This window comes from Rosa rugosa, chromosome 2 (assembly GCF_958449725.1).
Source record: "Rosa rugosa chromosome 2, drRosRugo1.1, whole genome shotgun sequence".
NCBI lineage: Eukaryota > Viridiplantae > Streptophyta > Magnoliopsida > Rosales > Rosaceae > Rosa > Rosa rugosa.
This window is the reverse complement of record NC_084821.1, coordinates 19,475,731-19,488,622: the sequence shown is the minus strand read 5'-3', so window position 1 is coordinate 19,488,622 and position 12,892 is coordinate 19,475,731.

Below are 12,892 nucleotides of genomic sequence, written 5' to 3'. Positions count from 1 at the left end.
GATCTATTGGAGAAGAAAAATATATCCAAGGAAAAAGAGAAAAGCATCTAGCTTTCTTCATGTGGGTAGGAAACTTGAACATGTGGTGTTGAGCTGTTTTAGGTCAGTTTCTGCCCTTTTATTCCTTCAATTATTTCTCCAACAGGAATTCAGTTTTGGCTCGTGACTTCTTCATATGAAATGATCTACCATGAGTGTAGATCATTTTGGTAAAATTTCAGAATTTATTTCCATGCCTTTGGGCTGGAAATGCTGCTGGACCTCTTACAGGTCCAGTTTTCCAGTTTTGCTTCTGCAGGAAATTGGGCTGACTGTTTGAAGGCCTTCCACTCAATTATAGCTCTGGCACTCTTCATAAGAAATGATCCTTAGGATGTGTAGAATGGATCTGGAAAGTTTCAGCTCATTTGAAGTTCATTTGGTCCGGCGACCGCTCCTTCTTCCTTGCTTGGCTTGGTTTCTCCTAGCCGGAGTAGGAAAATGTGTAAAATTGACATTTTAGTACATTTCCATTTTTCTCCACCATTTATAGGTAAGTGTGGACCTAATGCTCATTTCACCATCATTTACTCCAATGTACCTAAGAAAATAGAAATTGAGTTAAAAATCGATTCGTTAAGGAATTAACTAAGCAAAATGTGAGGAATTAACTATTAAAATACCACTTTAAAATGCTCCTATCAAATTCCCCCACACTTAGCTTTTGCTAGTCCCTTAGCAAAATCAAAAACTAACAAACCAAAAAGACTATGACACAAAACAAAGAAACCAACGAAAAAAAATGACTAAGTATGGAAACAAAAACACAAAGACTCAAAGAAACCAAAAACGTAAAACACAAAGCAAAACACAAAGAAAAAAAAATGTCACACATAAAAGAGTAAATTCAAAGACAAAGACCAAGATGTTGACATCACAAAGACCTCTATTGCCCTTTAACATATTGTCTCAGAAATCTCTTACTTTCACAACACCAAGATTAGCACTCAACCAAGAATCAATGTTAAGCATTCGAGAGTTAATTAAAACATATGATCCACACATACACAAGTAGGACTTGGTTGTAACAATGGTGATGGGGTTTAGCTTAGCATGCTTCAAACAAGTATGATTCATATCCTCACAAGGTATATCCACTCTTTCTTCTCTCAGATCAAGGCAATGCTTATAAGCTTATAATCACTCATTTATATGTGAGAGAACATATTTTAAGGCAGTCAAATAGCTCACATATATAAGAAACGAAAAGCACTTTGTGAATATAATTTTTTTTTCAAAAGATCTCATGAAGGATATCAACTACTTGCACGAATGGACCCAAGCCATAGGTTCAACTCTTGTAACTCATCTCCACATCAAAGGCTGTCCCATCTTAAGGATCAAGAAGGTCTTCTCAAAGGGTTGTAATGGGGCTAAGGCTCAAAGTTTTCAGAAATGAAAGGTATGGAATGTCAAAGTATCCTAAAAACCTAGCAGAGTTCATGCAGATGTAGAGAGACTTCTAGAAATCCACCAACTCAAAACGCCACACCCATAGAGGTAAAATAAAAGGGCTAATGTCTTCATGTTGGGCCCAACCTTCCTTCTAAACTTCCTTTGAACTCTAGTGAAATGGACAAAGGTCAAATTTTTCTGTAGTGGGCCTTCAATTCAAAGCAAACTCCAAAATCACTAAGTATGGGGGATGAAAGTCCATAAACATATATATTTTTTTTCTTTCTTTTTCTTTTTAGCCGTACACAATTTTTCTCTTTTCTTTTCATTTTTTCACGGCTTCAACATATGTTTTTCTTTATGGACAAGTCTATCCCCACACTTGAACTTTCACCTCTTCTCAATCTTCATCCTTAGCACCAAACCCATGTAGTATGTCTCAAAAGATAGCTCCACTAAGTTTTTAGAACAAAGGGTAGGATTATCACTATACTAAGGTTCAGGGGTTAAGGATTTTTAGGGTGATGAAAGAAAAGGCTTAATGTAGGCTCAAAGGGGTTTATCTAGGGGGGTCCCACGACGGGCACAAATGGGGACACAAGTTTATTTAGCAATGGTGGTAATTCCTAGAGAACCTCTATCCCTTCCAGAATCAGGGCCATGTATTGATATTACGTCTCAACAAGCACAATAGCGAATTCTAGCATTCTCTAGTCAATTAAACTTAATCTATGGCAAGCAGTCAATCAAGATGAAAGAATAATGAGATCATCAAAACATCGCCAAGAAATTAAGAATATATTTTTCATTTCACTCCAAGAAAAAGGGACATGGTTCAATTATCTCACATGGATTTTATGAATCACAACTCATCTTAACATGCTCATATTCTGTACCAAGGTCATGCAATCCATATCCACTACAAGTGCATACATTTTTCATATATCTCAATTAACCAAAGAATACCATGTTAAAATCATCTCAATGTTGTGATCCTCTTTTAGTCATGATTTCAGAGATATAGAATCATCCCAGACAGTTGAAAGGCATCCTAAGACTCAAAACAAAACAAAAACAAGAACAACACATAAAGTGATGCAACATACAAGAAAAAAAACGTTTTGGACTTAGGGATATTTCTCTTCTCCTTTCGGTAACTCCTTTGGAACATGACCAGGTGAAGAGAGGAACGATTTTGGCGGAGCTCAGCTCACTTGATTTACAGGGGACGAGACCCTTTGTCAGCACTTCTCATATCCAAACTAGACCTTTAGACATCACATCCCATTGGATGCGCCTACGATGAAGAAGATATTTACCCAAAATTCATTTTGACTCTAACAACAAACAAACAAAACAAACAAACTAAAGAACAAAGATAAACAAAAACCAAAACATGAATATAAAACCTAAAACAAAGTTAACGATTTTTTTTTTTTTTTTTAATTTAATTTTTTTAATTTTCTGATCTTTCTGATTTTTTTTTTTTGTTTTCTTTTTATGACAAAAACTAACTACAAGCATTAATCCTTCCCCCCACACTTAAATCATACATTGTCCTCAATGTTAAACAAGTTAGAGCATGCAATGAACAATTATCATGTGAATGGAATGATTAACTCAAGAAAACCTAAAAACAAAAACTAAAAACGCAAATAACAAAGATACAATCAGAAAATAGTAATAGAGGAGATAGAGTTTAAGAGAGCAAATCTGCGTTGATGGCTCCTCCACAGCTACGGTTGAAATGGGTTGCCTCCCATGCAGCGCTTAATGTTTAAAGTCTTTCAGCCTAGACTTGTACCTCCATTTACTCCTTTGGAGGAGCGGTATGCGGGCGAGTGGCAGCCTTCTTGCTGGTTTCAGCCTTCGGAGGAGGGTTCTGATGGAGTGACATAAATAAAAAAAAAAAAAAAAAAAGCGGGGGAGGCAAGGTTCGAAACCTTAACCTGCTGCACGAAACCTTTGTCCCCAACCACTGGAGCACAAGCTGTGCTTAATATAATGTGTACAAATTTTATACTTATTATGTCATAAACGAACATAATAAAAATAAACGAGAGGCGAGGTTCGAACCTCAGACCTCTTGTACACGAACTTTACACTCAACCACTCGAGCACGGCTGCTCACGTTATTATCCATACCAATCCTTTTATTTAAACCAACTGTTTCAACTGTTTTAACAATTCGGCACAAAACATCCAAGACTGTTGCAGAAACCCAGCCCAACGTATCCAAAACTGTTACAGAAATCCGGCCCAACTCATCCAAAACTGTTTCTGAAACTCGGCCCATCAGGCCTCCACCCACAGCTACAGTGATGCCTTGATCCGAGACAGGCCCAAGTACGGCCCACTTGTGTCACGGCTTATCCCTTCCGTGATTTACGGCAGTCAAATCTGCTTTCGGCTACAGCTGTCTGCCACAGCGCCTCGAGATTCCCTCGGTCCCTTTACACGCTCTCCACGCGCCAACAACTTTTCCGGGTTTCAGGGCGACTTTAATCCAACGTGTAGAATGAATCACAGGAATCGTCCATCCAACGGTGGAGATCTGCTCACCTCGCTCTATAAATAGGTGCATTCTAAGGGCGCAACTGTTCACTCCAAAGGAACGAAAATCTCTCCTGAGTTCCAGCCCCTCTCTCCCAACTCTTCAGCTTTCCTCTTCTTTCAAAACTCAAAATATTTCTTCTTTGATTCAATCCTTCTCTTCTGATCTTCTCTCCCATCTAGTTGATTCAATCCCATCTTTCCTCTGAACTTTCAGATCTCCAACACACCATCATCATCCTTAATCCCTTTAACAACAACTCCTTCAAACACTTGACAACTTTACTCTTCGATCTTCACATCCCCTCAACCCATCACCATGGAACCACGAACTCTGCAACTGATGGAGCTACAAACCCCGCAACAAATCGAGGATGGAGGAAACAACCAAGCAGCCGGGAGTAGTGCCAACACAGATTTCTGGCGAAGCCGTGCCAGGTGGGTTCCTACTCCAGATCAAATAAGGATCCTCAAGGATCTTTACTACGACAAGGGAGTTAAGTGCCCAACTACAGAGCACATTCACGAGATCTGTCTCCAGCTGAACCAGTATGGACATGTTGAGGGCAAGAACATTTATTTTTGGTTCCAGAATGTCAGGGCTCGAGAGAAGCAGATGAAGAGGTGCAATCAGGCTGCTCAAGTGCCCATGGGAACTAGTTCTCCTGGTACTGGTGGATCCATTGATCTCAATTTTGGGTCCACTGGTTCTACTGGTGCTGGTGGATCCATCGACATCAATTTTGGGCCAGCTGGTGGATCCATTGACATCAATTTTGGGTCCACTAGTTCTACTGATGATGGTAGATCCATTAATCTCAACTTTGGTTCCACCGATTCTACTGGTAATGAAGGATTTCTTGATTTAAATTTTGTTTCATATTCTTCCTCACACTTCAACACTAATACCAGTACAACTCTTTTGGCACAACAGGAGGACAAACATCCCTGCAACAACGAGGAGGAGATCACCAGGAGATTGAAACCCTTCCATTGTTCCCCATGTCTGGTGAGGACATCTTTGGCAACATGAAGACTACTTCCGAGGGAGGTAGCGGTTATGGCGGTGGCTCTCGCATTTCCCTTGAGCTCAGTCTCAACTCCTCCGGAGCTGCTGATTTGGCATAGTACAGTGTATTATTTTTATTATTATTATTTTATTTTATTTTATTTATTTATTTATTTATTTATTTATTTTTTTTTTTTTGTAAAAAGCTGAATTTAATAAGACTGAATGAATGCATTTTATTTTATTTTTTTATTTATTTATTTTTATATATATTTTTTATTTTTTATTTTTATTTATTTATTTTTTTTTTTATTATTATTTATTTTTTTAAAATATAGGACTCAAAAATATTTATAGGACTCAAAAAGAAAGACAAAAATATAAATCCCTTCCCCCACACTTAAATATTGCATTATCCTCAATGTAATCAATTAAAAGCATGCAATGAAATAAGTAAGCATATAGGGATGGAATTTACGAAAATAACTACTAAAACAAAAAGAAAATGGAGGAGTAAAAGGGGAAGAGAAAGCAAATCTGATTATATTCTGAATTGGGTTGCCTCCCAAGCAGCGCTTGTATTTTACGTCTTGCAGCCAGACGGTACCTACATTAAATAAAGTTAGTAACTTAATATTAACAAAGAAATACAAAAAAAAAAAAAAACAAGTAACTATGAATTACAAACTACAAGTATAATTAACAAGTATTTTGTACATAAGACACAAGTTAAGTATACAAGTGAGTATAAAACGTAAAAAAAGTATTTTTACAAGTATAAAGTGTGAAACAACAAAATAATTTACACATAAAGAGTATGCACAAGTATTTCTTTTGTTATAAACATTATTGATATCAAATCTAATTCCAAGCGGTAAATCAAGTGGACGTGCGGCCCAAGTATAGTCGTCTAGACACAAAGTCCCTCCTACATCCGTTGGGCAACCTTACTGAAATGGCCAGGTAGGGGAGGGCGAACACAAGAGGAAAAATCCATTTTGGCATGAGCTAGGCCCATTTATAAGCACTTCTGGATTCAAAAACCCGTCATGAACGTTGTCCCCTTCCTAGACACCATCTCACATAGGATATTCTTACTAGGATGTAAAAGGTCCTAAGTGTGTTAGACAGTTCAATGAATGTTAATAAAGGCCGCCCTCAACCTTAAGGGACCTGAACTAGGTACCAATAAGGGGTTTAGGCCAATATTAATAAACACGACTTCACCTATTCCATTCAATTTACAACTTACAAAAATAAAATAAAGAATAAAAATATATACAAGTTAATATAAAAAGGGGGGTTTTGAGATTATAGAATTGGAATTAAAATTAAATGAAATAAAGAAAGTGTAAAAACACATATACAAGGGTGGAACACAAGAAACAAAGATCAAAACTACAATCATATGAATGAAATCCAATTACAATTCCTATAGTTGATTATCTATGTCATGAGAAATAAGTTGACCATGTGAAACATTCAAAGCAAATGATTTCCCATATTTTACTTTCCTTGAATATTTAATCTAAGTGAAAGCACCTAAATTAAACCTATTGAACATGCAATCATAGTCTAGAAAACTAGCTAATCAAGAACACATTCAATGCATGAAGAACAAAGAAAGGATGTCAACCAAAGTGCACAACCTAGTATGAAAAAGTCCATCTATTTGCAATCCTCCTTAATTGATTTCGACTTTTGTCCAAAGCCTTTACTACTTAAATCTAGCACCAATTACATGCATATATCCTAAGTTGGCCATCAAAGAACACGTACATATAAAAGTTTTCCATAATCCAAAATCAATTAAGCAATCTCACATAAGCAACATAAAAATCAACATAAAGAAATCACAATTTTTATTCAAACATAGAAATTGGGCTTAAACTTTGCCCTTAATGTTATTGTTAACTAGAAACAAATTCCTACGAAATTAAATAAGGAAAAAGAATGAATTACACCGTGAGTTGGAGATGGAGATGGAGTGCTTGAAACGTTGAAATCTTGAATCTTGGAAGCAAGCCTTCAAGGTGGACGATGGAGGATATGATATTCCCGGCTCATTCTTCTTCTTCTTCTTCTTACTTGAAAACGCAGAATTTTGCAACTAGAGAATGGAGAGAAAAATGGAATGGAAATGGAGAGACAAAGAAGATGAAATGGATGAAGGAATGTGTTTAGAGTGAGAGGAGAAGGTGTTTATATAGGGAAGAAAAAGAAGAGTGAAATGATAAATGGAAGAAAAATAATGAAAGTGGTTTGTAAAATATGGAAAAGATGGAGTAATGATGAAATGAAGCAAGGCATGAAGGTGCAGAAGTATGGAAGTGATGATGATCTATTGGAGCAGAAAAATATATCCAAGGAAAAAGAGAAAAGCATCTAGCTTTCTTCATGTGGGTAGGAAACATGAACATGTGACTATTGAGCTGGTTTTAGGTCAGTTTCTGCCCCTTTATTCCTTCAATTATTTCTCCAACAGGAATTCAGTTTTGGCTCTTGACTTCTTCATATGAAATGATCTACCATGAGTGTGGATCATTTTGGTAAAATTTCAGAATTTATTTCCATGCCTTTGGGCCAGAATCTCTGCTGGACTCCTTACGGGTCCAGTTTTCCAGTTTTGCTTCTGCAGGAAATTGGGCTGACTGTTTGAAGGCCTTCCACTCAATTCTAGCTCTGGCACTCTTCATAAGAAACGATCCTTAGGATGTCTAGAATGGATCTGGAAAGTTTCAGCTCATTTCGAGTTCAGTTGGTCAGGCGGCCGCTCCTTCTTCCTTGCTTGGCTTGGTTTCTCCTAGCCGGAATAGGAAAATGTGTAAAATTGACCTTTTAGTACATTTCCATTTTTCTCCATCATTTATAGGTAATTATGGACCTAATGCTCATTTCATCATCATCTACTCCAATGTACCTAAAAAAAATAGAAATTAAGTTAAAAATCGATTCGTTAAGGAATTAACTAAGCAAAATGTGAGAAATTAACTATTAAAATACCACATTAAAATGCTCCTATCAGCAGGCCTGGGTTTCACATATTTGTGAAAGGCCAGCCCTGCCCTACCCATTTAACAGTGAGGGCTACAAATTCCCAGGAGGGGCAAGACTTGGGCCAGCCCAACCCTGCCATTTTACAGGCCTAGAATCCGCACTATCAACGAAAGTGGTCGGAAAAAAACTTTAAAAGCTCTTTTATCATATATTATTTTTAATTTTTAGTATCTGAGGATTATCATGGTAAATACCAAAATAGCATAAAATTTCAAAAAAAATACCAAATCTCCATTTATAAACTATTCACCATTTGCAAATAACTACATTTTAAAAATAAAATAAAAAATAGACTGAAAATTTGGATGATGTTATCTCGTACTGATCAATGACTAGGTAAAGTGTTTAAAAAATAAATTGGTATATATATATATATATATATATATATAGAGAGAGAGAGAGAGAGAGAGAGAGAGAGAGAGAGAGAGAGAGAGAGAGAGAGAGAGAGAGAGAGAGAGAGAGAGAGAGAGAGAGAGAGAGAGAGAGAGAGAGAGAGAGAGAGAGAGAGAGAGAGAGAGTAATATTTAATAGAACCGGTTTTGTCAATTTAAGTGGATGCGAAAAGATGTAAAAGCTTATATTATTTTTAAAAAATAACTGTTCAATTCTAAATAATTGTAAATATACACCCCTATTTACTTGATCCACACCCCTCAATTTTTTTTTTCTTAGGCTTCATTTTATCCCCCCATAATAAAAATAAATAAAAAACAACGCCGACGAGATGTTGTTTAGATGATGAAGTCATGCTCCACCACAACAAACATGGGCTAAGGATACCAATAGATACCCACATTTTAATCAATGGTGAGAGCCCATCGTATATTTCACCAATCCTTCCAAAAACTACACTGACTTCAACTGTTGCAGTGTCACCAAACAAGTAATAACCAATAACCTTTCCACCAAAAAAAGAAGAAGAAGGTAACAACCAATAAAATATTCTTTTAGTCAATCTTCTCTTGTTTTGCCCCGACGCAGAATTTGGGCTTATCTCAATCACTTGATACCTAGAAGATCACAGCCGTTCCATCTAAGGAGATGATCACAGCCGTTCCCATTTCCCTTCAAGATAACACAAAGTTCAAAGACTCCAAACCCACTTTCCCCTTCTCAGATCTTCCACACCGTTCTAAAGGCTCTCTCATTCACTCTTTGAGAGCAAGTTCACCCGTAGTCAAGAAATGTCAAGGTCGAAAAGTCAAGAATTCGACCAGTCAAGTTACTGTTCACTGCCACTGGACATGGGTTTCCACCCAATTTTTTTTCTTGACCAGTCAAGACTGTTCATCGATTTTAACTGTTAATTTTCACTGTTCAATGAGTGTTTTCACTGTTCATTGCATTTTTTTTTTGGGTGTGAGATGTTACAAAAAATTGTAGGTATTTATAGAGAAATTTTTTGTATGATTTTTAGAATTTTTGACAATTTTTTTTCTTCCCGTTTCTTACCGTTAGCTATATTAGACTGATATTAATTCCCTAGCCGTCAGATCTGCACCACACTATTCAATCCACGGTCCAGATGTGTTGACCGTTGGGTTCAAATTCCCAAACCAGCCAACGGTTGTGAGCCACGTGCGCCCACAATGCGGCTTTAATTGTCGCTACGCAACAAACACGGCTGCAACACGCGCCATCAACTTTTCGGCGCTAGAAGATGAGAATCTCGCCAGCACGCGCGCATGCAGAGCGTCCATGATCCCACTGAAGCCTGATGACGTCAGTCACGATAGCTTAGGTCCGAGCTGGCAGCCGGCCTTGCTTGGGCAAGAAAAATGTCATGGGCTTGACCATTTTTTTGACTTGGGGCAGGGAAAGGCAAACCTTGCCCAACTATATTTGGGCCGGTGGATGCTGCTTTTTCTCCATGCTCGGTCAACACGTGGGATTTCTTACTTGGCAGCCGGTCAAGAAAGGACCGTTGGACTTGCTCTCAGATGTACAAAGAATGGCAACAATATGAATTGGATCCCGGTAAAATCATAGCAGTCGTGTTGTCTGAAATGTGTCTCTTCTCTCTCTTTGCCTATCTTTCTCCATCTCTAGTTTTGAAGATAACAGAAGTAACAATCTCTCAATCACTACCCGTACTGTACAAAATTAGATATATCTTCCATCCGGCTAGTTGTTGTAATAGTTTCACTTCATCTCCTTCAAAATGGCGAGAATTTGATACCCGTATAGAATGAAATCTCATATTTACACAAAAGGTACGACAAATTATTTCTCTTTTTGAATTTTAGGGTTTTGGTTCTTTAATTATATTTGGTTGGTTCTTTGGTTTTGATTTTGGTTTTGGTTTTAGGCTATTGCATGCATCTCTCTTGATGGCAGATCTGAATTTTGAGTTTATTTTTGAAGGTTAGAATGAAAGTTTCATATTGGTAAGAAATAATGAAACTTTTTTTGATTTTATAATTTGATTAGTTCATATTGAACTGAATTTGGATACATGTTTTTCTCTCTGCAGGGTTGGTGTTAATAGGACCGTAGCTTTTTCGGGATGGTCTTCAACTCTTTATTGCTCGAGTCAGACTAGTTTTGGCGATGTTTTGGGCATTTATTCTCACAGATTTTCTTAATGTTTTTGGCTTCTGAATCGAATCCCTGATTGTGAGATATGGTGCTGATACTAATATATTTTCCTTTTCTTTTCTGTTCAAAAAAAAATTTGGGTACCAATTCATTTTACTAACTCTCATCTCTTCTCTTATCAGATCATAGATGATCTGTTGGCTGGAGCATGAATCCTGGTGAGGAAGCAATGATCCACATTCCTGATGGATTAAAGGAAGACTGTATATTTAGATTCATAATTAGCAGTGGTCAATGGACGATTGCTGAAGTGGGTTTTTTTTGTTGTAGTCATGATCGATTCTAAATTGAGAGATTATGAACATTTTTTCTGTTTAATGGAAGTCATGGATTGTGTTTTATGCTTAAGTGTTGAATTTTGATTTATCAGCCGTAACGGTTAGTTGACTGCTCGGATAGATGCCCATTGAGAAATTAAATTTTTTTTTAAAATATAATTTTATAGAGTCACCAATCAATTTTTGGGACTCACAATTTACTCACTATTGTTTTGGTTGGTGAGTTTGTTGGGTCTTTGTCACGCCAGCAAAAGAGACCAACAACAATTAGTGTCTAAAACCGTGCCTATTGATCATCCCCACTAATCAATGGTGTCCATTGATCCAATTCACACCATTCAAAATGGTGTGTGAAGCCCACTTTTGTGGTAGCGCTCTGTTGGTGACGAAAAAATCCTTAGAGGAGTTTGACTCACCAATGAATGCAGACTGGAGCGGGAGCTGACCGGGAACAATCGAGAAGCTTCCCTCGAGCGTTGACTCAAAGTTTGACCGTCGGCTCGAGGAGGAGGGGGGTACCTGCAGAAAACTTTCCGATGCCTAAGTCAGTATGTTTCTTAGTAGTGGAGCAGAGAGAATTGGAATTCCATGATTTACCTGGACGTCAAGCGTTCCTTATATAGGCGAACGATTTACTTAGAGATCAAGATGTCATTATTCCGGGTTTTATGGCTGCATTTACTTACATACTTATGTCGATGATTATTGCTGTAATGATTACGTAACCGCCACTGCCTTTAAAGCCGCAATAAACGCCATACTTATTGCTGCAATTATTGTTGCACTTATAGTCGCAATGAAGACCGCATTCATGACCGTATTCATGACTGGATAGTTGTCATAACTGCATGTCAAAAATATTTGACTACTCCCACAATGCCCCTAAATTTTCTCCTTGGACATTTGTCCAAAGAGGAAATTTCCCTAAATTTGGACTTCCTCTCTGGACACCCATGTTTCTCCCTTGGACACCCATCGTGGAAATCATCTCCAAAGAAGGCCTCAGATTTCACCAACCTAATCTCTAAGCCATTTCCAGTCACACCCAGCTCGGCCCAAGCCCAATTTTTGTTTTCTTTGTTTTTTTTTTTTTGGGTTCTTGACCAAAAGCCCCAAAATGAGCCAAAATTATCCCACTTACCCCAGCAACAGATTTTTATTCCCACTAACCCAATTTAAAGAAAAATGACTATTTTACCCTCTGCTTAATTAATAAATTACATACTGCCACTCGGTAATCTCTTTCTCATCCCCGATCTAGCTCTCTCTCTCTCTCTCCCCCCAACTGATTTCCAGCTCCGGCAAAGTTCCAGGCCCTCCGGCGCTCGACCCAGCCCCGCCGACGCTCCACCCAGTCCCGCCGACGCTCCACTAGCCCTTCCGGCGTCTTCAAACTGCTCCTTGTGACCTTCGATTGATCGTCGTCAGCGTACTGGTTGTCGTTGTGGGGAATGTGGTCCTCCGGAACCAGTGGGTCCGGCGTCAGATGTCGTCGTACCAGAGGTGGAAAACTGTCGGGCGACTCAGAGCGGTATCCTGGAATCATGTCACGGTCGTCGGGTTCATAGCGTTCAATTCCGGCAACCGGCGCAGGTTGGTTCACTTGGTTGTTCTGAGCTTGGATCAGAAGTTCAAACATTTCCTCGGTGAGAGCAGGAGGATCGTGCTTCTGCTGGCGAGGGAGACCGCCGGAGGGTGACGCCGATCGGTAACGTGCCATCCTGCAGTCACTTGCGTAGCGCCTTGCGTTTCTTGGAGGGCAGTAGAAGCGAAGTCGTTGGAAGGATTCTTCTTCTGGCTGTAGCACGGGGTTTCGTCAGAAACACAGGAATGAACGGGAAATGAGGTGCACCGTCGTCAGCCATGGCTCTTGCTTTCTTGAGAGTGGAAGAAGAAAAGACTACTGTGCGTGATTGAGGGAGAGAGAGTGACTGGAGCGGTGGGTACCCAAATCAGATTTTTT